The sequence below is a fragment of the Macaca nemestrina genome, chromosome 2 (assembly GCF_043159975.1).
Source record: "Macaca nemestrina isolate mMacNem1 chromosome 2, mMacNem.hap1, whole genome shotgun sequence".
In the NCBI taxonomy this organism is placed as follows: Eukaryota; Metazoa; Chordata; class Mammalia; order Primates; family Cercopithecidae; genus Macaca; species Macaca nemestrina.
The window spans coordinates 191283871-191311662 of record NC_092126.1 but is presented as its reverse complement, the minus strand read 5'-3'; the positions used below and the strand labels follow the sequence as shown (position 1 = coordinate 191311662).

The 27792-nt window shown below is 35.1% G+C and overlaps 1 protein-coding gene across 2 annotated transcripts in view; it reads left to right on the top strand.

The window, feature by feature from the left end:
- Positions 1-3529: 3529 nt before the first annotated feature.
- Positions 3530-27792, top strand: part of CSNK2A2I (casein kinase 2 subunit alpha' interacting protein) — a 128047-nt gene continuing 103784 nt past the window's right edge. For both annotated transcript variants that reach the window (XM_071092558.1, XM_071092559.1), the window contains exon 1: positions 3530-3730. The gene's annotated coding sequence lies outside the window, so the exon portion shown is untranslated. The remainder of the gene's footprint in view (positions 3731-27792) is intronic.

Genomic DNA, 27792 nt, shown 5'->3' with positions numbered 1-27792 from the left:
CAAGGCAAGTTTCTTCTGCCCGTGAACCTGTAAAATCAAAAGCAAGTTAGTTACTTCCTGGATACAATGGGGGTATAGGCATTGAGTAAATACAGCTGTTCCAAATGGGAGAAATTAGCAAAAATGAAGGGGCTACAGGTCCCACGCAAGTCTGAAATCCAGCAGGACAGTCAAATCTTAAAGTTCCAAAACGATCTCCTTTGATTCCATGTCTCATATCTAGGTCATGCTGATGTGACAGGTGGGCTTCCATGGCTGGCTCAGCTTGCCACTGTGGCTTTGCAGGTATAGCCTCCCTCCTTCTTGCTTTCTTGGACTGGCATTGAGTGTCTGTGGCTTTTCCAGGCCCATGGTGCAAGCTGTTGGTGGATCTACCATTCTGGGGTCTGGAGGATGGTGGCACTCTTCTCATACCACCACTGGGCTGTGCCCCAGTGGGGACTTCATGTGGGTGTTCCAACATCATATTTCCCTTCTGCACTACACTAGCAGAGGTTCTCCATGAGGGCTTTGTCCTTGCAGCACACCTCTGCCTGGACATCCAGGCATTTCCATACATCCTCTGAAATCTAGGTGGAGGTTCCCAAACCTCAATTCTTGACTTCTGTGCACCTGCAGGCTCAACACCATGTGGAAACTGTCAAGATTTGGGGCTTGCACCCTCTGAAGCCATGATCTGAGCTGTACCATGGCCATTTTTAGCCATTACTTGAGCAGCTGGGACACAGGGCGCCAAGTCCCTAGGCTGCATACAGTGGGGCAGTCGGTAGGTGGGGCCTTTGACCTGGCCTCAGGAAATTATTTTTCCCTCCTAGGCCTTCAGGCCTGTGATGGGAAGGGCTGCTGTGAAGATCTCTGAAATGCCCTGGTGACATTTCCCCCATTGTCTTGGTGATTAACATTGGACTCCTCATTACTTACACGAATTTCTGCAGCCAGCTTGAATTTCTCCCCAGAAAAAGCTTTTTTTTTTTTTTTTTCTATCATATCATCAGGCTGCAATTTTTCCAAACTTCTATGCTCTGCTTCCTCTTGAACGTTTGCTGATTAGAAATTTCTTCTGCCAGATATCCCAAATCATCTCTCTCAAGTTCAAAGTTCCATATGTCTCTAGGGCAGGGGCAAAATGCCACCAGTCTCTTTGCTAAAGCACAGCAAGAGTCACCTTTGTTCCAGTTCCCAACAAGTCCATATCACTATCAACATTTTTGTCAAAGTCATTCAACAAATCTCCAGGAAGTTTCAAACTTTCCCACATTTTTCTGTCTTCTTCTGAGCCCTCCAAACTGTTCCGGCTTCTGCCTGTTACCCAATTCTAAAGTTGCTTCCACAAAGCAAAGTCATGTCTTGCGTGGCAGTAGGCAAGAAAGCATGTGCAGGGAAACTCTCCTTCATAAAACCGTCCGATCTCATGAGACTTATTTACTATTACAAGAACAGCACGGGAAAAACATGCCTTCATGATTCAGTTACCTCCCTTGGGTCCTTCCCACAACATGTGGGGATTATTACAATTCAAGGTAAGATTTGGAGCTAAACCATATTAGTGCTCAATGAGGAAAACTAAAGATGCTTATAACGGATGAATATACAGAAATTCTCAACAGAAAAACAGAAAACATAAAAAAGAACCAAATGAAAATTCTACAACTAAGAAACACAGCATCTGAATTAAAGAATTCACTGGGCAGGCTTAACAGTAGCATGGAGATAAATAGGAAAGAGTCAGTGTCCGTTAAGTAAGATCAAGACATTATCCAATCTGGGAAAGCCAGAAAATAAAGATTCAGAAATTTGAACAGAAATTTAAGAATCTAATATCAAAAGGTCTAACACAACTGTAATTGGAGTCCAGAAGAGAGGAAAGAGAATAAGCCAGAAAAATTAGTTGAAATAAAAATGGCTGAACATTTCTCTGATTTGGTGAAAGACTCAATATTACAGATTCAAAGACCTAAGCAAACGCAGATCAAGGTAAGCATAACCCAAACTCTGCCTGATCTCATTATTGTCAAAGTTTTGAAAGCCAAAGGTCAAGAGAAAATCTTGAAAGCAGGAAGAGAAAAGTGACTCATTACCTACAGGGAAACAATGATACACAAAGCCACTAACTTCTAATCGGAAACCATAGGCACCCGAAGATGTTTGAATAATGTCTTTAAAGTGCTAACATAAGTCATGGAACGAGGTAAGATCACTAAGGGAGGAGATAGAGAAGAACCGAGCAATTAGACGTGATCAGACATACAAGAGAGACCAAGAATGGGAGGTGTCCTGAAAAATGTATCTAGAAGGAGACAACGATCAGATGTGTCAAATACTGCTATTGGATCAAGGGCAGAAAACTGACCATGGAATTGAGCAATGCAGAAGTAAATAATAATCGTGGCAGGAACAGTTTTGGTGGAATGGCTTAAAGCTTGGTTGCAGTGAGTTTAGGAGTAAATGAGAAGAAAATTTTTGGAAATATTAAGTAAAGGCAACTCAAAGAGTTTTACTTTGCATAGGGAGAAATGAAATGGAGTGCTAGTCAATGTAGAGAGTAGGATCAAGAGAAGATTTTGTTTTGTTAGCATGCTAATTAGCATAATCCAGTAAAGAGCAAGACAAAAGTGAAAATACAGGATAAAAAGGGAGAATTACCCAGTTTATCAGGTCTGTAGAAGAAAAGATAAAACAGCCAGTTGAACTAGAATAAAAAAATTGTACACAAAAATACGTAATTTGAATGCATATTTCCCCTCTATACTGTGCAAAGCCCTTTACTTCCTAGCCTTTACTATTTACAATTTGGTCATTTTTCTTTTATTTATTTATTTATTTATTTATTTATTTTTTGAGACGGAGTCTCGCTCTGTCACCCAGACTGGAGTGCAGTGGAGCGATCTCGGCTCACTGCAAGCTCTGCCTCTCGGGTTCATGCCATTCTCCTGCCTCAGCCTCCCGAGTAGCTGGGACTACAGGCGCCTGCCACCACGCCCACCCAGCTAATTTTTTTTTTTTTTGCATTTTTAGCAGAGACGGGCTTTCACCATTTTAGTCAGAATGGTCTCGATCTCCTGACCTCGTGATCCGTCCATCTCGGCCTCCCAAACTGCTGGGATTACAGGCGTGAGCCCCCGTGCCCGGCCTACAATTTGTTCATTTTTAAATGTAATATTTGAAAAGTGTGCCTATTAAAAATCATGTAAAATTTTATGATTTTAGAGAGTAGTAACCGATTTGTTCCTTTGTGATTTTATTTTGTGAACATTCTTTAAACAGTGAACAGGACGTATTTCAAAAAGTGTTTTTTAAGTTTTTAAAAACTTAGAATGCATTTTTCTAATAATATGTATATTATATGAAGCAGTTTATTCTGGTTAGTTCATAAAATTGTATAAAGTAGCTGAATTGTATTACTGATTATCTGGGAAGTTTCAGGTCTTCAGACTTTTATTTCTATGGTGAAACTTACTCTAATTTCCAGCCCAAGATTCTGGAACACATCTCCCATTATGAAGTGGGCCTCAGGGTGGGAGTGGAAACAGAACCTCTTGTTCACACTCCACACCCTCATTTTCCAGCAGTGAAGGTAGACTATTAAGGCTCTCATGTCATCAAGGATGGAGGCAATGGGATAATGGAGATTCTAGACATTTGTTTCGTCACCAGCGAAAATTAAATGAAGACTCAGGAATCACTACAGCTACAGGGATGAGAAGGACATTTCAGCAGCTACAGTGTGGTGGTGAGTTCCTGGCTACATGGCTGCTTCTGTACAAGAGAGTACTAAAGTCCTTTTGTATTGTATACGCTTATGTGTGCATATGTATGAGTGTGCAAATTGGTGGGCTATTTTTTTCAGTATACGCAGAAGGAAGTCTTGTTAACCTGTAAACCCAACATCTAAAAAATGTCAGTGAATACACTTTTGTTCAGGTCTCTGCTATTATGAGTAAGAGATAGGTGGCCATTAAATAAACTAAACGCAGATTTATTCCCACTTATGTTTTTTTAAATTTTTTAATTTAATTTTTAAAATTTATTATTATGGGTACATAATAGTTGTATGTGTGTATGCGGTACATGGGATGTTTAGATACAGGCTTACAATGTGTGATGTTCAAACCAGGGTAATTGGGGTGTCCATCATCTCAAACCATTATTATTATTTTAGAACATTCTAATTCCACTCTTTTAATTATTTTAAAATATACATTAAATTAGTGGTAACTATAGTCATTCTATTGTGCTATAGAACACTAGATCTTATTTCTTCTATTGAGTGTAGTTTTGTACCCATTAAGCATCCTCACTTTATCCCCCAGTTCCCATTACCCTTCTCAGTCTCTGGTAACCATCATTCCACTCTGTCTTCATGAGTTCAATTTTTTTTTGTTAGCTCTCATATATGTGTGATAATATCTTTCTGTGCCTGACTAATTTCACTTAACATAATGTCCTCCAGTTCTATCCATGTTGCAAATGACATGATTTCATTCATTTTTATGGCTGAATAACATTCCATTGTGTATATGTGTCACATTTTCTGGATCCATTTGTCCACTGATGAACACTTAGGATGTTTCCATCCCTTGGCTATTGTGAGTAGTGCTGCAATAAACATGGGAGTGCAGATACCTCTTTGATATGTTGATTTCTTTTCTTTAAGCTTTATACCCAGCACTCACATATATTTTAAGGTATGTACAGGAAAAGCCCATTTCTGATGCATTCTCTACCTATAAGATTGTTCGGTGATAACTGGTGTATGTATGATGGTAATGATGATACTTGGGACAGGAAAAAATTCTGAAGAAAATTCCGAACCATTCAACGTTAAATTACTTTCAGCATAGATTTAATAAGTGCTCTTTGGCGAACTGTATAATTTTTCTGTGAAAGAATGTTAACCAGAGCAGCAATCATGGCGGCGAGAACTTATGGTGTGTGTTTAAGTGGAGAGACACTGTTTTAAGACCTATTGAAGCAGTTTTTGTTTTCTTTTCTTTGTTGTTCTTCTGGGCCATTATTATAACTGTCTCCATTCACAATTTTCTACCTATCTAAAATTATAAAGCTAATGTTTTTAGATATGCATTGGACTTTAAGAATTGGATGTATAGTTGCCCATTTGCAAGGACACGGAATGACTTTAAACTTCCTGGATAAAGTAATTTCTATATGTACCAAGAAAGAGTTTGGGTTTAAAAGGTTCAGAGTCATTGTGATTATGACTCATTGAGAGTATGATTATAGCTAAGTAATTTTCTTTCCTTTTTTCAAAACAAATGGGTACATAGATGTATATTCTGAGTCTTACAGAGTCTTCATTGCCTGCCATGAGATAGTATTTAGCAGCATGGTTAAATTGGTGAAGACACATCTAGAGAAAGGAAACCTCCAAGAGGGAATGTACTTGTTAACATTGCTTCTGTGATTGAATTTAGGATTTATAGCACTTGAAATTTTTTTAAAGTTGCATGTAGTTTATGTATCCAGTGTTAGAGATGAACTGAATTCTTCATGATGATATATTTTATGCTAATTCACTGGCAAGTTTCTCAAATAATAGTTATTTCAAATTCCTCACTTTTCAGAAACTGCATATTCTTCAGTACCAAGATCTCTCCCCTGTCATTGTGTTCTTCTAAGATATCACTTGTGCTGTGAGGGGGAGCTATTTGTTCAATCATGACCTGTGGGGCTTTCTTAACCTCTTATAAACTTAAGTGCCAATCACTAGGCTGGATATAATTACACTTTGGTGATTTCTTTGAGCTTTAAGGGCTAATGAATAGCCTCAAGTATTTAAATAACTGCTTGAACTTTCTTAATTGATACAAACTGTCTGTAATAATTCTACTTAGTCTGGTATGCCACCTGAACAGCTTTATCTTGGGTTTACATACTTAATTGATAGTGTTCTATGGTATATGATATTTATAAGAGCCTTTGTCTTACTGAACTGCATGGGAGATAACCATTCCAAGTCATATTTTAAAGCTGCATTCCAACTTCATAAATAAATACGTTAGAATCAATGTTTGTGTTCCAGACTTGAACAAATATTATTTTATGTCAAATTTTGTTAGTCTTTTGTAAACATACTAAAACATATGCATCCAAATTATGGTTCATATTTTTTCTACATTTCAAATTTAGGCAAGTGCATATTTACTTTTCAATTCAAATTCAAGTTTTTATGTGAAATAATATGAAAATGTTACAAAAATTTAATTAATAAGTATTTGAAGGCTTTTATTTTCATTTTAGGATTTTATTGATATCCTATATAAAAAAAATCAAGGTATGTCTGGAGGAATAATTGTGGTCAGAGGTTGTTTTCTTTCAAACACCAAAATCATAAAATGTACAATAAATATTGACCTGAATCATTATTAATATATGCATTTTTATAATATAAATTATAAAAGTAAAAATAATTATAAACAAGAAATGAATTTTAAAATGTCTCATTGAGAATTAACCTTAGCATCCTAGATTTAGACTAGCTAGATATTTCTGTGTATGGATTCTTGTTCTAAAACGTGCCTGACATGTAACTTTAGGTAAGTTATAAGACTTCTGTGAGCAGCTGTTTCCTGTGTTCCTTACAGGAAAATAGCGATGAGGACAAGAATAATTATGTTAAACAGTAAACATTTCTTGGTATTTCATGGATACTCAATAAATGCTACCTCATTATTATTCCCACAGGAAAAAACAAAGTCTTACTGCTTTTAGTTTCACTTTGATCGTATCCAGAATTATGACCCAGATTTGGCTTTAGATGACCTTGGACTATTTTCAGACACAAAATTATGCTCCTGAAGTATTAATATCTGATAACATTAATGCTATTTAAAATAAACTTTTGGAGAATCTGAAGGGAATTCATTTTTCTGAAAAGCAACTAGTTGAGAAAGTCAAAATATATTTGAGTATATACATTTTGGTATGTTTGAAAACAATGGTGAAGTTCTACAATCACTCATATATTGATGTGTTTTTACTTAGTGTATTGTCTCTTGATAAGCAGAGGATTATAGAAAATTAAATGTCAATAGGTATTATTAAATCTAAGTCATGAAAAGGATTATTCCCAGATTGCTGACATACGTACTAGCATAAATATTTTTAAAGTGTTTTTGGTTGATAGTTTTTATTTGTATGTGCGTATGCCTTTTTTTAGTGTTAGCAAGCAGTCTGGTACAGTAAATAATATTCAAAACATATCTTCACTACAATATTATATAGGTATATGCCTTCAGAGTTCTGTACGACTATTAAGAAATGCTTTAGAATTCAGGGGCTTACATATACTGTTAAATCAAAGTTAGCCTAAAGCTGCTTTCTTCCATAGTAAGTCAGGCCTAAAAGCTTTTCTGTACATCATGAATTATCACAAGTCGAGGTGTAAACCTATCATAGCCCACACCTGTGCCAATCACTGAGTTTTGGCCAATCACATGTAGCCAGCTGTTTGAACCGTGTTCAAATAAGGCAATTGCCGAACTGTAAACAATCCAGCTGTTTCTGTGCCTCACTTCCATTTTCTGTAAGTCACTTTCCTTTTGCTGTCCATAAATTGTCTTCCACCATGTGACTGTGCTGGAGTCTTTCTTGAATCTGCTGTGATTCTGAGGTCTGCCTGATTCACTAATCATTCATTGGTCAATTAAACTCCTTTACATGTAATTCAGCTGAAGTTTTCTTTTAGCAATACTCAGAACTTTTTTGTCAAAAAGGAAGCAAGAGATTTGCACATGTCTATATTGTCAGAAAAAAAGAAAAGGATCTGAGCATGGTTAAAAAAACCCAAAATGCAAAACTGTATATACATGACTCTACCACCTCCATTAGTTCTTGGAAACAAATTAATGCTTTTGTAGGTTGATAATTACCTCTGTTTCCAGAAAATAATACACATAGCATAGTTACTTATGTAGAATTTTCTCTTTTCTTGGTAGCCAATAGCCACATGGAGCTATGAGCACTTGCAATTCGGCTTTATTACTGAGAAACTGAATTTTAAATATTTACTATTAATTTCTTTATTTTTACACTTAAATAGCCACATAAGGGTAGGAGACATAATCCAGGACAGCATACTTCTAGATTCATGAGCAATTTCCATATATGGTTACATTTATGCCATGGGTTGCTTCTGACGATGCCCAGAACACAGGTGCCTGGGAGTGCATATCCCTTAACCAACCCCCTCATTGTACAGAAATGGCCCAAGCAGAGGAGTGCAAATTAATGTAATGGCAGGGATGATGTTCAGATCTTCAGATATTGTGTCCCTGTCTCAGAGCCCCCAACAGAACTTAATTTTTCATTTCCTTTTGACAAGTTATGAGCTTGGTAAGGTGGTGATGATGGCATTCAACAACCATAATAATTAAACACTACGTCCTTTTTTGTGGTACAGTGATAAGAACTGAGAAAAAGGAGATAGAACCAAGGGAGGATTCTTATGACTAGTCTCTCCTCTTTATCCCTCCAGTAAGCCTGTTGATAGAAATGGCCATATTCTTATTCAGCATTATTATTGGGCTTGGTTATGAGTCATTAGTTTAGCTTGTTATGTGAAAGTCACTAATTTGAGTAATACAATGCCATTTGATAAAGAATGACATTGGTATAGGAACCAAATAGGGATACTTTCAGAATTATTTTCTGATGATAAAATATAAATTATTTAATAGTAGTAAACTTATTATAAATGAAGTACATAAGGTTAGTGATTTGGGGATCAAAGGGCCATTGCACATAAATAACTAAACAAAAGTCACTGGGAGACTGACGCAAGAATCTGTATGTCTTTCATTCATTTAAATTTAGATTGTTTTCTCTTATTAGAAGAAAATATCAAACAGTTAATATATAAGCAAATTAGTGCAATGTGCTCTTCAAAGTTAACTTAATTATGGTATAACACAACAAAATGCCACATAGCTGCTTTTATTTTTCAGTCTAGATTTCACAATCTTCTCGGTTATTCAAATAGTTTATCCTACTATTAAGATTTATTTATAGGATGGCACATAATGAGAAATTCTGACACCTATCATTTAAATAATATTTCCACAATGTTTTTGCAAGAACAAACTTTCAAATATTTTAGTGCTAGAAACTTTGTGGTAGAATTTTAGTAGCTGCTGATAATATTTCTGCCAGAAATTGCAACCAGGCTCCCATTCTACTTCAAGATATTCTTGAAATTAACAAAGTAGCAAGCTGTTAACTATCCTATCTGTAGAGGCTCACCTTCCTTTTACAAACTGTTAACACTACTCTGGTGAGACATATGTGGCCATTTCCATTACCAACAAAATTTTCTTTGTAGAAAAAATGAATGCTTTGAGCGTTAAATGTTTATATTTTTTGAAACTTGCAATGAAGGCATGAGTTTTTTTATTGCCTTCATATATTGTTTTAAAATTTTCTATTTATATTGTCTCTGAACTTTAGTAATAACTACAGACTCATATTGAGCAGCTCATCAAATATTTTGGGAGAAAACAACAGAAATAATAGCAAGAGTTACTGACTTGAGAAGAACTGCGCCCCAAATTAGTTCAAAGTTAATGGCTCTTATTTTGAGTTTTCTTGATAGAAATTGGATAACTATATGGATTTGATGTACCAATTTCTTCTTGATATGCAACTTTAAAAAGTCTATATAGTTAACCTATTAACATGAAGCTAACACTCATTTAAATTTGCTGTCTCCCTTTCCTTTGGAAAGATCTCTGTTTAGAACTACAGGAAATAAGGGCAAATGTAAATATTTCTTGTAATAAATTAATAACAAAGGGACAGATATCACCACCACATTGTAAATTATGCAGTAAGTCTTAGGTAATTTATTTCATACCTTAAACACCTAGGAAATTTCACTAGTTGACAGCAACTGAAAATGCAAATGAATTGCATACTCCATCCCACATCTGAAATAAAAGAAAAATGCCAGAAATAGACTAATTCTGGTTTCCTTTTGAATATCATATTTTAATTTCTTTTATGTTTCTTTAATCTTTTCAGCAGTGTTTAAGGATTTGGAAGATGTTGATTAAAGCATTTCCTCTGATTAATTATATTTTAGCTTTCAACTGTTTTATTTTATTTTAAAATCAAGTGCACACACATTGTCTGGATTATATGAGCATCTGCTCTTCCCAGTCTCTGCAAATATTTATATAAATCTAACTGTCACCCCTGATCCCTCCAAGTTCTCACTGCTTAGCTAATCCTGATTGCATCCCCTCATTAAGCCATCTTCAGGATATGGAAACATAAATAAAGCAGATGAACAACCTACATTTCAGGGATATTTGTGTACATGGCTTGCCACTTAACTCATGTTATTAAATTCTCAGAATTCATTCTAAAATCACAGAGTTTCCTTTACCTCTGCTTTCTTTAATTACACATTTGATTATTATTAACCTTAAAACTATGGGCATACCTCATTTATTGCGCTTTGCTTTACTGAGCTTTACAGATATTACATTTTTATAAATGGAAGGTTTGTGGCAGCCCAGCACTGAGCAAGTCTATCAATGCCATGTTTTCATCAGCACATGCTCACTTCATAGCTCTGTGTAGCATTTTGGTAATTCTCACAATATTTCAAACTTTTCCATTATTATTATATGTTCTGGTGATCTGTGATTAGTCATCTTTGATGTTACTATATTAATTGTTTTGAGATGCCACGAACTGCACTCACATAAGACCGTGAACTAGGTAACTGTCGTATGTGTTCTTGACTTCTCCATCAACTGGCCATCCCCCCATCTCTCTCCTTTTCTTTAGGTCTCCCTATTCCATAAGACACAATATTGCTAAAATAAGGTCATTTAGTAACCCTACAATGACCTCTACAGTGTTCAAATGAAAAGAAGAGCTGCACATCTCTCACTTTAAAAAGCTAGAAATAATTAAGTTTAGAAAGAAAGGTGTACTGAAAGCTGAGGCAGGTTGAAAGCTAGGCCTCTTGCAGCAAACAGCCAACTGGAGAATGCAAACAACAGGTTCTTGAAGGAAATTAAAAGTGATACTCCAGCGAATACACAAATAATAAAGTGAAACAGCCTTATTGGTGATATGGAGAAAAATTTGGAGGTCTGCATAGAAGATCAAATCAGTCACAACATTTCCCTTAAGCCAAAGCCAAATCCAGAGCAAGGCCTAACTCTCTTCAATTCTACGAAGATGGAAGGGATGAGGAAGCTGCAGAAGAAAAGTTTAAAGCTAGAAGAGATTGGTTATAAGGTTAAAGGAAAGAAGCCATCTCCATGACATGAAAGTGCAAGGCTAAGCAGCAAGTGTCAATGGAGAAGCCGCTGCAAGTTTTCTAGATCGGGCTAAGATCATTGATGGATGTGGTTACACTAAACAATAGATTTTCAGTGTAAATGAAACAGCTTCACAGTGGGAAAAGAATCCATCTAAGGCTTTCATATTTACAAAAGAGAAGTCAATGCCTGGCTTCAAAGCTTCAAAGGACAGGCTGACTCTTGTTAGAGGTGAATGTAGCTGGTGACCTTCGGTTGAAGCCAGGGCTCCTTCACCATTTCAAAAATTGTAGAGCCCCTAATAATTATGCTAAATTTACTCTTCCTGTGCACTAGAAATGGAATAACAAAGACCTGGATGACAGCAATCTGTTTACAGTGTGATTTACTGAATATTTTAATCCCAGTGTTGAGAACTACAGCTCAGAAAGAAAATTTCAATATTTTTCACAATATTTTCAAAATGTTTGAAAATATTACCATTTGCTAACAATGCATCTGGTCACTCAGGAGCTCCGATGGAATTGTAAAGGAGATTAATGTTGTTACGCCTGCTTACATAACATCCATTCTGCAGCACATTGATTAAAGAGTAATTTAGACTTCTAAGTTTTATTTTTTAAGGAATACATTTTGTGAGGCTATCGCTGCCGTAGATAGTGATTCCTCTGATGGGTCTAGGAAAATTAAATTAAAAACCTTTTTGAAAGGATTCATCATTCTAGATGTCATTGAGAACATTCATGATTTATGGAAGGAGGTCAGATATCACTATTAACAGGAATTTGGAAGGAGTTGATTCCAACCCTCATGGATGACATTGAGAAATTCAAGACTCTAGTGGAGGAAATAACTGCAGATGCAGTGGAAATAGCAAGAAACTAGAATAGAAGTGGAGCCTGAAGATATGACTGAATTGCTGCAATTTCATTATAAAATTTGAATGGATGAGGAGTTGCTTCTTATGGATGAACAAAGAAAGTGATTTCTTGTCTAGTCCTGGTGAAGATGCTAAGAATATTGCTCAAAGGACAATGAAGGATTTAGAATATTACATTAACTTAGTTGATAAAGCAGTAGCAGAGTTTGAGAGGATTCATTTTAATTTTGGAAGACGTTCTAATGTGGGTAAAATGCCATCAAACAACATTTCATGCTACAGAGAAATCTTTTGTGAAATCAATGCAACAAACTTCACTGTATGCCTTATTTAAGGAATTGCCAGTCACCCCAACCTTCAGCAACCATTACCCTGATCAGTTAGCAGCCATTCACATTGAGGCAAAAGCCTCCATCAGAAAAAAGATTCTCATTCATGGAAGGCTCAGGTGATTGTTAGCATTTTTTAGCAATAAAGTGTTTTAGATGAAAGTGTGTACACTTTTCCAGACATAATGCTATTGCGCAATTAATAGACTACAGTGTAGTGTAAACATAATTTTTGTATGTACTGAGAAACCAAAACATTATTTTGACTCACTTTATTGTAATATTTGCTTGCAGTGGCCAGGAACAAAACAGGCAGTGTCTCCAAGGTATACCTGTGTTTTGGATATAAACACCTAATCAAGATGATTTACTGTTTTGTATATCCTCTACACGTTTAACATGACTGAAAATTTAGAATTTATTAGGCAGTTGAAAGGTAACACATACATGCTGAGTATCTCCTGCGTTTGGTTTCCCTTTATTCTTGGTATTTGTTTCTCTTTTATCTCTCTATGGGCTAAGAGAATATAAAGAAATAGTACCTCTCCACAAAGATGGAATGCTAATACTTTCCATAAAGACTGTCTTTTACCTGGGTTTCCTTAACTGATTACAGGTTTTATATGGGGACAGTACTTTAATCTGGGGCCTTTGCTTTATTTTGTTACAGACTGAGAGACATCTATTTGACTTCATTTTACAAATTGTCCTTTGACCATGTAGTTTCTGTAGACAGAATGATTTTTTTTTTTGATTGGAAATATCTAAGACTGAGAATTTCTGTTCTTGCAGCTTTATGTAATTATGTTCAAAGGGGTTTGAATTAAAATGGAACAGATGTGTCCATCTTTAATTATGGTGTAACAAATTGTGTTACTCTAAGGTTTTATTAAGTGAAACGCTCATCTTTATGTAATAATGGGTCAGACAGTTTCAAAACGATATCAGTGAACACAGTGTATTGCCTATTCTACTTAGACTTCAAAAGGGCTGTTAAAACTCAGAGGAAGTACCTGTAAATCCAGAAGACACTATAGAAAATATACATATTTGTTTTTATTCCAAGTTAAGTGAAACATGATAAATCTAAATATCACCTAAGTAAGACAGAAAAGCTAGCATTTGACTTAGCAGATATATCTAAAGAGTAGTGAGAACATTCAGCTCTGTGTATTGGAAAATATCATTTTAGGGTTTCCTGAAAATCCTTTTGTATTATTTTGTGTAAACCTTCCCTTAATAACTGAGTGATCAGAAAAGCCCTTTTTTGGCCACAACATTCAAGTCAGTACAACAAAGTCCTTTTTACTAGCTGTCAGCTACCTAGAGAACCCAAAAATAGTAAGAAGAATATGGACAAGTAAAAATCCTGTGAAATGAGCCCCATCTCAATGTTTCTATTTCTGTCACTTGTACCACAGTCCTTTTATGCTTCTGGATATAGCCAAGTCTTTTATGTTTTTTTCTTTCTGCCCTTTCCAAATATGTCACCATTTATTATTTTTATTCCTGAATTTGTTTTATTGAGATCCTCTTTTTGCTCCATTATCATTACCACCCTAATCCAGGCTCTATTTCCTCACACCCCGATTACTACATCGATTTTCCAAGTTTCCTTGATGTTTCTCTCCCCCTTTCCATTCTTTTTACAGTTCATTGCCAATCTAATACAAATAATAATTTTATTTTTTACTTTTTTATTTCAATAACTTTGGGTGTGTAGGTGGTTTTTGGTTACGTGGATGAGTTCTTTAGTGGTATGTTCTGAGATTTTAGTGCACCCTTCACCCGAGAAGTGTACACTGTACTCAATATGTTGTCTTTTATCCTTCACCCCACTTCCAACTTCCCCTCCTGAGTCTCCACAGTCCATTATATTGCTCTTTATGTCTTTGCGTCTTCAAAGCTTAGCTCCCACTTATAAGTGAGAACATAGGGTATTTGGTTTTCCATTCCTAATTTACTTCGCTTAGAATAATGGCTTCCAGTTTCAGCAAAAGACATTATTCCATTCTTTTTTATGGCTGAGTAATATTCCATGGTATATATATATACTGGATTTTCTTTATCCATTCATTGGTTGATGGGCATTTAGGTTGGTTTCATATTCTTGCGATTGCAAATTGAGCTGCTCTACACAAGAGTGTGCATGTATCTTTTTCATATAATGACTTCTTTTTTGGGAGGTAGATGCCCGGCATTGGGATTGCTGAATTGAACAGTAAATTTACTCTTCGTCTTTAAGGAGTCTTCATACTGTTTTCCATACTGGTTTACTAATCTACACTCCTACCAGCAGTGTCAAAATGTTCCCTTTCACCACATCCATGCCAACATCTATTTGTGTGTGTGTGTGTTTTAAATTGTAGCCATTCTTGCAGGAGTAAAGTGGTGTCTCATTGTGGTTTTAATTTGCATTTCCCTGATGATTAGTGATGTTGAGCAGAAAATGGTAATTTGATGCATCACTTCTTATAATACTTTGGTAGTTCAAGTTTATTATACAAGGCCACATTTTTATTTCTGGTCTTCAGGATCATCCGTAATCCCTATGTACCTTCTTGTCACCACTGCTCAATAAAATGAATAATATGATTTTCCTTTCATCAAGTGCCTTCATTTTCAGTATCTAAACACAGCCTTTTCTAGTCAGAATTGTTCACTCCAACCCAATACTTGCACCTTTATCCTCTCCCCATGCTCTTTCTCCAGCTGAGGACATTCTGGTAACTATCCCTTTCTCATGAAACTCTTTTCCTTTCTTGAAAGGCCAGAATCTCCATGGTGCTTTCTTCTTTTTCATTTTTCCCTTTCTCTGAGTTACCAATTCAGTTTTAGTTTATACCTTAATTGTTTCCTGAACTGGTTTTAATGCCTCATGAAGACTTAATCTCCTTGTGAAGGAAAGTTTTCTTGTAGAGTGGCTCAACTCTAAGTATAATCTGGTTGATTAATTGGCATGCCTTCAATGAGGAATTCATTGCCAGGACTGTCTTCTTGTGTATGGGGATGGGAAGGGGGTGAAAGGATGAGAGGAGCAAAAGAGAAAACTTGGAAAATGAGTAGTTTCTTTTATTGCAATGTCTGTGCAATTTTTGGTCTTAAGAGAACAAATACACTAAATTCAAAGATGATGGAAAAAAAAATCAGCCTCACAGAGCTATAGTAAACACCAGATGTTGAAAGAGAAGTTTATCAGACTATCTTTCAGCTTTCTTCTTTAGGGACAAATTACAACAAATAACCAAAACAAACATAAAGAAACCATAGAGGACACTGAGTAAAAAGGTAAAGCTACAGATTTCAACACAGAAGACATATCTAGACAGCCCTTGTCAGTATAGTTCTTTACTATCAGTGGCTGCTGCTGCTAGAGGTCTCTAGGCTCCCATATGATCTGTTGGTTACCGTACTTCACTTTCCCAACTCTTACCCCCCAGTAGACATGCACACTCACAGTTTTAGGATCCAAAGAAGAGAGCTAAGCTTGATTTTCTGTCAGGCAGAACAGCAAGACAGACAATGTAATTTGATACTTCTTCCTGCTAATCCTCAGCACAGAATTCTGGAATCTCACCCGAGGACTAAGAACACCCTTAACTCTGATAAATTAGAAAGAAGGCAAAGACTAAAACTGAGTTAATTATCTAATATTAGAAAATGAAGAAATACTCATCACTGGATTCACTTTCCTCACTAAGTGTATTTTATTACTTGAACATATACAATAAATACAGAATTTTTCTTATCCTTTAATAACAAATTCAAAGAGAGAAAACTTCACTCATATTAAAAAGTTTAGGCTAGAGATGGAAATGAAAAATAGTATACCAGAGAGGACTGCTACGAATGAATGACATCTTGTTAGATAAATACATCTGTTTTTGTAGATCAAATAATGAGGTACGAAGTAGACATCGCTTCAAAGACGATTTTAATTTCTTTTTTTTCTAAATTCAAAATTATTATAATATATATTATAGAAAATGTAGACAGAGGCAAAAGCCCAAAACAAAAATGTTATCCTTGATCCCATCCCACTATTTAGCGATAACCATAGTCAATATATTGGTGAACATCTTATCAAGATGTAACTTTGTGTAGCTAATTGTATACTGTCTATTAAAAAATTTCACTTAACTATATGTAGTAATTTCCCATGTCAAATATTATGATCTATTAAACCTTTTAGGTCCAATACAAAGTAACACTAAATGTAAGAGATAATTCCTCATTTTCCTATGAGAAAGCCAATTTATTTAGCTACAAAGATGCAGTTAATACCACATATTTTCATATCTATTAAATTTATGTTGAAACTTTAATATTAAAAAATTCCATATTCCATGAAACATTGGTTTTTCATCAAAGGAAAGATTCTTTTAAGTCATCAGGTTTTCGGAGTTCATCATTTATAATTTTGTATCTACTTCTGATGCTGTTACAGGAAATTTTGTCCCAAGCCGTAAGTATCCATTTACATAGCATTAAAACTTTTATTATTTTTGTTAATCTCCACAATACAATCATTTATCATACTGCTTTTAAAGGAATCTTGTTTACCACAGTACCCAGCAGTTGAATATGGTGTGGTCAGACTCCAGGAATCACTATTAAATATATGCTAATTTTTGTAATTCAATTTTTTACTGTTTTAGTCATGCAAACTAAAATGATAAAAACGTTTTAGTTTTTACTAAATGTTTCAGTGTTAGTGAGTTCATGTTAACTCTCTCTCTCTCATCTATCTATCTATCTGAATACATGCAGACATAAAACTCACATTGGTGAAGGCAATTTTGGGCTAATGTGTTCATTCAATCCCTGAAATGCTATCCAAGACAAAGGAATTGAGAATGCACCCTTTGAAAAAATTGATTTTAAACTAACTCATTTTTTTGAGGTGTCATTTTGGGAAAAAGAAATTTATCTTATATTTGGTCATATAAATTATAGTAAGGCAAATGGCAAGATCATGTGAAAAATGTATTTGAGGTTTTTGTATAATGCTCAATACAAGCATTTTATACTTCACAATTAGACACTGAGAAGATTAAAAAAGAGAGATTGAATCTGAAAATAGTTTTATAGATTACTTACTTACTTAATTGATTTATTATTGAGATAGGATCTTGCTCCATCACCCAGGATGGAGTGCAGTGGCATGATCACAGCTCACTGCAGCCTCAAACTCCCAGGCTCAAATGATCCTCCTGCCTCAGCTTCCTGAGCAGCTGGGACCACAGGCTTGTGATGTCACACCCAGCTTAATGATTGTATTTAAAAAATGAAGAAATAGTGAGACTAACAGGGCAAACAACCCTCTCAAGTTTCACAGGCATTTACAGGGTGAGTTCAAATTAGGCAGTTTTCTTGACAGTTTATTAGTCTATTCAATATGATATTGAGGTATAAAAAAATTCATCCTAAACTTCCTTCAGAAATTGAGAGACACCTGCAAAGGGCCAATTCTAATAAATTCTACCAGCTTAGCAAACCCAAACTCAGGATAAATTCCCCTCAAGCTTCTCTTAAGAAATCTTACAATATTTGTCATTTTAAAAAATAAGGGCAAAGTCTCTTGAGAAATACTTCCCTTCGTTATCTGGATAGATACTGCTTTCTGTATCATACTTCTTTATTTAGGGAAAGTTACTCAGATGATTTAGGCTTCAACTCCCCCCACTTCCTCTAGTCTTTCAGCCCCATATCTCTCTGAATTCTGGAAAGGCATTCACTCATTTATTCATTCAACAAACTTGTACTTATTGAGTCAACTGCTACTTTGCACTAAAACTGCAAGGCACAGTTAAAAAACAAAATAAAAAAACAAAATTTGTGATACTCATTAGAGCTATTCACAATATTCTCATTTTCTGTTTATAAGTGGATGGTATTATTAAATTGGATTTGTCCACCTCCTTACCATTAGATATGAATTTGTTACTTGCTTGTTAAAATTTAATTGCTTGTGCCTGGCTCTGCAGGCCTTTCGCATCCCTGCCATGGAAGCATATGTCAAGAGGGAGCCTGAGTCTCTGAGCAACTGCAATAAACACAGCTATTCTCCTGGCCAATGCTGGAAAAAGTAGGATGAGAGTATTAAACTACTGAGATTTTAGGGGTATTATTGGAGCTTAACTTAGCTTATCTCGACAGAAAATCCTTGCTTTCAAGATCCCCTTAATTAAGTGAAGCAGAGATAATAGTGAAGTATTTCAATTACACTCTAATCATATCTATTATAAAAATATGCTTTATGTGATGGAAGGACTAAGGAAAGAATTTTGAGAAGTTGATGAGATCAGGCTTAGGAGTCAGATAGTCTTGAGTTGAAATCTTGACTTTTGTATTTTTAGCTGTATGTAAGTCATTAAACTTTGTAAGCCTGTGATATAGTTTGGATATTCATCCCCTCCAAATCTCATGTTAAAATTTGATCCCCAGTGTGGGAGATGTTTGGGTCATGGGGGTGGGTACCTCATCACAGGTTGTTGCAGTCCTTGCAGAAATGAGTGAGCCCTTGCTCTATCAGTTACCATGAAATCTGATTGTTAAAGAGGCCTGGCACCTCCCTCTCTCTCTCGCTCCATCTCTCATCATGTGACATGCCTGCTCTCGGTCTTTCATGATGACTGGAAACTTCCTCAGGCCCTCACCAGAAGCAGTTGCTGGTGCTACCCTTCTTGCATATCTTGCAGAACTGTGAACTAAATAAACTTCTTTTCTTTATAAATTACTCAGCCTTAGGTATTCCTTTAAAGCAATACAAAATAGACTAATACAATCCACTTTCAATAGTGTAGAATATGGGTAAGAGTGCTATTATCTATCTCATAGGGTGGTTGTAGTAATTAGGTGAGCTGCATGATAAGCACTCAGTAAATGGTAGTTGCCATTACTATTAATATTTTTAAAATCTGTATGTGGTATAGAATGGGTAATACTCATACAACAAAATTTAAGGCATGCTGAACAGAAATGTAAAGGTTGAGGAACTGTGCAGTCAGTAAACTGTGAAACAGGCATTGTAGACAGAAGGATGGGTGAATATTTTAGGTGAGAGACGTTATGCATAGTACACAGATGAGTGAAGACAAATGAAGCTGGAAAAGTAGGCAAGAACTGAAGGAAAATGCAACTGTCCAGCATGGCTAGGATGTAGTAATTACCCTGATGGTAGTGGAGAAGTATTAAATGTTTTGATACCAATTGAACATTTTAGAAAGATCATGAAAGCTGCAGCATGGAAAAGAGATTAGAAAAAAACAAAAAACAAAAAACAAAAAAACCCGTGAGATTGGAAACAGAAATAGCTCTAAAGATATGACTAAAGTCTTCCAAGTAAGAAATGCGTGCATATACTATACTAATCATAATCAAAACTATGGATGTGGGTAACTTTACAAAGACAGATCTCTTGATGTCAAGGCTAGGAGTGGAAGCCTAGGTACTGATAACATTCAAAGGGCTACTACATAAAGCAAAGTGTTCTTGGGGAGAATAAAAAGGGCAGAGAAGAAAAGAAAGATAGGAACCAAGAACCTTGGGTATCATGGACACCAAGGTAGGGGAGAATGTGAGCAGGGGATGATCAACCTTGTGAAACATGCCAACAATGAAAAGTAAGATACTCTCTTAAGAGTGTTTATGTCATTAGAGAATCAGGAAGCTATTGCTGATTTGCATGGAATAACTTAAGACTGGTGGAGGTTAAATGCAAGAAATAAATAAGAAAGGGCGATGGTGGTGAAGAAGCAGAGTAGACTGAGTTTAGACTATAATTTCAGAAAATTTGAACAAATAATAGAGGATAATTGGGTACACAGAGGGAAGAAAGTGTTTTTTTTGTTTGTTTGTTTTTTTTTTTTTTAAATGGGAGAGACTTATCATATGTATATTCTGAGTGTTCTCTTACACCTATGCAAATGGAGCTCCTGCCCAGAGTCTGCACTATAAAAGGATCTCCTCTGGTCTTTTGGCCACATCTGTATCCAAATCAAAAAAAAATCTGCATTCTGAGGGGACACACCCTACTGAAAGACTTGAGAATTCTGTGTCTAAATGTCTTTGGTCACATCTCTAGAACCTGCACAAACTTTTGTACATTTTCCTATTAATATTACTTTCTGATATTTAGTTTCAAAATTGTTTTTATTCAGTTTAAATACTTTCTAATTTATCTTTCTATTTAACCTATTAGTTATTAAGAGGTATGCTATTATTATTTAAATATTTGAGAATTTTCCAGGGCTCTTTCTCATAGATTTTTAATTTAGTTCCACTAAATTAAAGATATGACTAAAGTCTTCCAAGTAAGACATGTGTGCATGTACTATGGTTAGATAACATACTTTTTATGACTAGAATGCCTTTGAATTAATGAAGACTTGTTTTAGGCCCTAGTGTGGGCAAATTATCTGTTTGCTCTTGAAAAATATGTGATTTCCGATGTTGCGGGAGTGTTTCAGAAGGAATCTTTTTCGTATCTATATATTATGTTGCTTGAAATTTTCCCATAGTTAACTGATGCTCTTTAATTTTTTTAGTTTTTAATTTTTTATGGATATATTGTAGTTGTACGTATTTGTGGGGCACATGTGATATTTCGATGCAAGTTTACAATGTATAACGATCAAATCAGGGTTATTGGGAAATCCATCACCTAAACATTTATCATTTCTTTATGTTAGCAATGTTCCAAACCACTCCTTTAGTTACTTTGAAATATACAATAAATTACTGTTTACTGTAGTCTCCCTATCATGCTACTGAACACTAGAACTTATTTCTTCTATCTAACTGTGTTTTTGTACCCATTAGTTAATCCTTTTTTAACCCCTGCCTGCCCATTACCCTTTCCTGCCTTTGGCATCCACCATCATTCTATTCTCTATTTTAATGGATTCAATTTTTTTTTTATTTTTAGCTCCCACATATGAGTGAGAACATGTGATATTTGTTTTTCTCTGCCTGGCTTATTTCACTTAGCATAATGACCTCCAGTTCCATCCAAGTTGTTGCAAATGACAGTATTTCATTCCTTTTTATGGCTGAATAATATTCCATGGTGTATTTGTATCACATTTTCTTTATCTATTCTTCTGTTAGTGAACAATTAGGAACAATTAGGTTGATTCCATATCTTGACTATTGTAAATAATACTGTAATAAAAATGCAAGGGTACATACCTCAATATACTGGCTTCCTTTATTTTGGATATATACGTAGCAGTGAGATTTCTGGATCATATGAGAGTTCTATTTTTACTTTTTTGAGAAGCCTCCATACTGTTTTCTCTAGTGGTTATACTAATTTACATTCACATCAACATTGTAGGAGTGTTCTTCTTTTTTTAAATCTTCACCAACATTGGTTATTTTTTGTCTTTTTGATAAAGGCCATTTTAACTGGGCTGACATAATATTTCATTGTGCTTTTGATGTGAATTTCTCTGATGACTAATGGTATTTTTTTCTTATATCTGTTGGTCTTTTCTATGTCTTCTTTTGAGAAATGTCTATTCAGATATTTTATCCATTTTTCAGCTAGATGATGATGATGATGATGCTGATAATTACTTTTCTAGTGTTTGAGTTTCTTTTATATTTTGATTATTAATCCTTTATCAGTTGAATAGTTTGCAAATATTTTCTCCTGTTTTGTGGGTTGTCTCTTCACTTTGTTAATTGTTTCCTTTGTTGTGCAAAAATATTTTTAGCTTTATGTGATCTCATTATCTATTTTTTCTTTAGTTGCTTGTGTTTTTGAGGTTTTAGGAGAAATCTTTGCCCAGTCCAATGCCCTAGAGTGTTTCTCCAATGCTTTCTTCTAGGAGTTTCATAGTTTTTGATTTTAAATTTAAGAATTTAATCCATTTTAATTTTTTAAACGATGTGAGATAGGGGTTTAATTTCATTCTCTTGCATATGGATATCCAATTTTCTTAGCAGTGTATGTTCTTGGAAATTTTGCTGAAAATAAGTTGACATTAAATGCATTATTTTAATCATGGATTCTGTTCCATTAGTGCTCCATTTTGTGTCTGCTTTTGTGCCAGTATCATGCTGTTATGCTTACTATAGCTTTGTAGTATTATTTGAAGTCAGATGGTATGATCTCCAAGTTTGTTCCTTTTGTTCAAGATTGCTTCAACTATTCTGGGTCTTTTGTGGTTCCATATAAATTTTAGGATTATTATTTTTTGATTTATGTGAAGAACATCATTGTTATTTTGGTAAGGATTGCATTGAATCTGTAGATTTCTTTGGGTAGTATGGACAATTTAACAATACTGATTATTCCAATTAATGAACATAAAATATCTTTTATGTTTTGTGTCCTATTCAATTTCTTTCATCAATGGTTTTCTTTTTGAGATGGGGTCTGGCTCTGTCACCCAGGCTGGAGTGCAGTGGCATGATCTTGGCTCACTGCAACTTCTGCCTCCCAGGATTAAGTTGATCCTCCCCACTCAGCCTCCCAAGTAACTAATATTTTTGTATTTTTGGTAGAGATGGGGTTTCACCATGTTGCCCAGGCTAGATTCAAATTCCTGAGCTCAAGTGTTCTGCCCGCCTCTGCCTCCCAAAGTGCTTGAGCCACTGCACCCAGTCCATCAATGTTTTATAGTTTTCATTGTAGAGATTTTTCAGTTCTTTGGTTAAGTTTATTCCCAGGTATTTTACTTTAATTATAGCTATTGTAAATGGGATTACTTTCTTGGTTTGCTTTTCAGAGTGTTTACTATTGGCATATAGATATGCTACTGATTTTTGTATGCTGATTTTGTATCTTCGAACTTTACTGAATTCATTTAAAAGCTCTAATAGTTTTTTGGTGGAGTCCTGAGGATTTTCAAAATATATAATCATATTGTCTGCAAACAAAGATAATTTGACTTTTTCTTTTCCAATTTGGATGCCCTTTATTTCTTTCTCTTATCTAATTACTTAGGCTAAGACTTCCAATACTATAGTGAATGAAAGTAATGAAAGTAAGCATCCTTGACTTGTTCCAAGTCTTAAACTAAAGGCTTTCAGTTGTTGGACATTCAGTATGATAGATGGACTTGTGATACATGCCCCTTATTGTTTTGAGGTGTGTTCCTTCTATACTCTGTTTGTTGTATTTTTTTTTTTTATCATGAAAGGATATTGAATTGTGTTGAATGTTTTTTGTGACATTTGTTGAAATTATCAGATGGTTTTTATCTTTTATTCTGTTGATGTGATGCCTTATGTTTATTGATTTGTGCATGCTGAACCATCCTTGCATCTCTATGATGTATCCCACTTGATGATAATGAATCTTTTTAATGTGTTGTTGAATTTGGCTTGCTAGGATTTTGTTGAAAATTTTTCATGTACGTTCATCAGAAATACTGGCCAGCAGTTTTTGTTATTGCTGTGCCTTTGTCTGGTTTTGGTGTCAGGGTAATTCTAGCTTTGTAGAATGAGTTTGAAAGTATTTCCTCCTCCTTGATTTTTTGGAATAGCTTGAATGGGATTGGTATTAGTTCCACTTTAAACATTGGTAGAATTCAGCAGTGAAGTTATCAGCTCCTGGCTTTTTTTTTTCTGGGAGACTTTTTTTTGTCTTAAAATCAATTTTATCTTATGTAAATGTAGTTACTTATGCTCCTTTTTTTTTGTAAGTATAGTTACTTATGCTTCTTTCTTTTCTGTCTCATTACTTTTTATTAGTCTTTTCAGATTTGTACTTTTCAATATCTAGAAGTTCATTCATTTCTTCCAGGTTTTCTAGTTTATTGGCATATAGTTGCTCACAACAGTTTCTATTGCTCCTTTTAATTTCTGTGGCATAAGTTGTAATCTCTTTTTTCACCTTCAGTTTTCTTTATTTGGTTCTTTTTTCTTCTTAGTCTAGCTAAAGGTTGTTGATTTTGTTTATCTTTTCATTTTGTTTATCTTTTGCATTTTTTTTTGTTTTGATTTATGTCTGCTCTGATCTGTTATTATTTTTTTTCTACTAATTTTGGGTTTGGTAGACTCTTGCATTTCTAGTTCTTAAAGATGTATCATTTGTTTTTTCTTTTCCGAAGTCTTTTTAGTTTTAATGTAGGCATTTATTGCTATAAACTTTCCTGTTAGTATTGCTTTTGCTGTACTCACTAGAGTTTGGTATGCTGTATTCCCATTTTCATTTGTTTCAGTCAATTTTAAGCTTTCTTCTTAATTTATTTATTGACACAATGGTCATTCAGAAGCATACTGTTTAATTTCCAAGTGTTTGTATAGTTTCCAAAGTTCTTGTTATTAGCTTCTAGTTTTGTTCCATTGTGGCCATAGAAGATACTTGGCACGACTTCAATTTTTATAATTTTTTGAGATTTTTTTGTGGCCTATCCTATGGTGTGTCCTTGAGAAAGTTCCTTGTGCTGAGAAGAATAATGTGTATTCTGCAACTGTTGGATGAAATATTCTGTAAATACCTATTAGATCCATTTGGTCTATAGTGCAGATTAAGTCTGTTTCTTTGCTGATTTTCTGTCTAGATGATCTGTCCAGTGCTGAAAATTGGGTGAAGTCCCCAACTATTATTGTGTAGGGGTCTATCTCTCTATTTATCTCCAATATAATTTGCATTATACATCTGTGTGCTTCAGTGTGGGCTGTATATATATTTATAAATGCTATGTCCTTTTGAATTGACCCCTTTGCAATGATACAATGACTTTGTCTCTTTTTAGAATTTTTGTCTTAAAATCCATTTAATCTCATGTAAGTATAGTTACTTATGCTCTTTTTTTGGTTTTCATTTGCATAGAACATCTTTCTCCAGCTTTTAATTTTCAGTTTATGCATGTATTTAGAGGGCAAATGAGTTACTTGTATGGAGCATGTAGTTGGGTTTTGTTTTCTTATCCATTCAGGCCCTCTGTGTCTTTTGATTGGATAATTTAGTTCATTTATATTCAATGTTATTAATAATAGACAAGAACTTACTACTTCCATTTTGCTAATTGCTTTCTGGTTGTTTTGTACATCTCACCTTCTTCCTTTCTTCATGTCTTTTATTGCGCATAAGTGGATTTCTCTGGTAGTATGTTTTAATTTTTTTTTAATTTTTAATGCTCTCACTATAGATTTTGGCTTTGTAGTTACCATGAGAATTACAAATAACACTTATAACCAATAATTTTAAACTGATGACAACTTAGATCTTATCACAATAAACAAAAAATAAAAACAAAGAAAAAACTAAAACTCTCTACAGTTTATATCCATTCCCTTTCCACTTTTTGATATTTTGTGTTTATCTTTTTATATTTTCTGTCTCTTAAAATATAATCATTGTAGTTATTATTTTTGATAGGTTTGTCTTTTAGTTTTCATACTAAATTTGTGAGTGGTTTAGACTTGGGAATTACAGTGATAGAGTATTCTGTATTTCTCTGTGTATTTACTTTTTCCAGTGAGTGTGTTATACCTTCAATGATTTCTTTTTGCTCGTTAGTGTTCTCTTCTTTCAGAATGAAGAACTCCTTGTAGCATTTCTTGTAAGATAGGCCTGGTTTTGGTGAAACTCCTCAGCTTTTTTTTGTCTGGGAAAGTCTTTATTTTTTCTTCCTATTTGAAAAATAACTTTGCCAGATATAATATTCTGGGTTGGAAGTTTTTATCCCCTTCAGCACTTTGAATATGTCATCCCACTTCTGGCCTGTAGGTTTTCCACTGAGAAGCCCACTGCTAAACATATTGACATATTGAAACTATTTTATGTGTTATTTGCTTCCTTTGTCTTGCTGCTTTTAAAATATTTTCCTTGTCCTTGCCCTTTGAGAGTTTATTACATGCCTTTAGGTAGTCTTATTTGGGTCAAATTTGCTTGGTGTTCTTTAACCTTCTTTGTACCTTGATATTTATATTTTTCTCTAGGTTTGGAAAGATCTTTGTCAATATTTCTTTAAATACATTTTCTACTCTGATCTTTTTCTTTGCCTCCTCTTTTAGGCCAGTAAGTTTTACTTTGCCCTTCTTCTAAACCTTGTAAGTATATTTCATTTTTCTTTTTATTTTTTTCCCTCTGTTTATTTTCTTACAGCCTGTCTTTGAAGCTCACAAATTCTTTCTTCTGCTTGATGTGTTCTGTTGTTCAGAGTCTCTGATGCATTTCTCAATTAAAATTTTCAGTTCAAGAATTTTTAAATTTTATTCCAATCTCTGTTTTAACTTTTTCTGATAGAGTTCTGAATTCCTTTTCTATGTTATTTTGAAGTCTGTTGAGCTTCCTCAAGACAGCTGACAACTATTTTAAATTTCTTATCTGAGAAGTCATATATCTCTGTCACTGAAGGCTTGATCACAGGTGACAAATATAGTCTGTTTGGAGAGGTCATGTTTTTTCTGGATGTTCTTGGTGCTGCACATTCATTGATATCTGGTCATTGAAGAGTTAGGTATTTATTCCAATCTTCACAGTCTGGGCTTGTTTTTACTTGTCCTTCTTAAGAGAGCTTTCCAAGAATTTAATAAAGATTGAGGGTTATTACCTAAACCCTTGCTCACTGCAGCTTTTTCTTCACTAGGGAGTGCTCTAAACTCAGCAATGCTGTGATGCTTGCAGACTTCTAGATAGAAAGCCTTGGTGGATTTGGGGAAGATAAGGGAGAATTCCTTGAGTTTCCAGGTGAAGTCCTGTTCTTTCTTCCCCCTCTCACTCTTCTCCAAAGAAAAGGAGTCTTTCCCTGCACTGAGTAGTCTGGAGTTGAGGGAGGGGTGATATAGATACTCCTGTAGCCACCACAGCTGACACCACACTGATACATGACACCCATGAACTCTTAGACCAGCACAGTACTGGGGCTTGCCCAAGGCCCATGGCTGTTACTGCCTAGCTGCCTGATGTTTATTCAAAGCCAAAGGTCACATTAGTCAGCAGATGGTAAATCTCACTGGGGCTGGGTCTACCATGCTAAGGTGGCAGATTCCCTTTCAGTTTAGGTGGATCTAGAAATGATGTTCGGGAGCAAAGGCCTGGAATAAAGAGCTTCAGGAATCTGCCTCGTGCTTTGTTTTAACATGGCTGATCTGGTACCACAGTTGCAAGACAAAGTCCTTTGTACTCTTCCCTCTCTTTTCCCTAAGACTCCTCTCTGCATTGCACTACCTGGAGTTGGGGAGAAGTGATACCCACACTCTTGTGGCCGCTGTAGCTAAGGTTTTTCCCTCTGGCCCAAGGCTGATCTAAATGCTCCCTCTTTGGGTACCAGTGGAATTCTGTCCGGAGTCACGGTCCATCGTGACAGAGTGGCAATGAGTTCCAAAG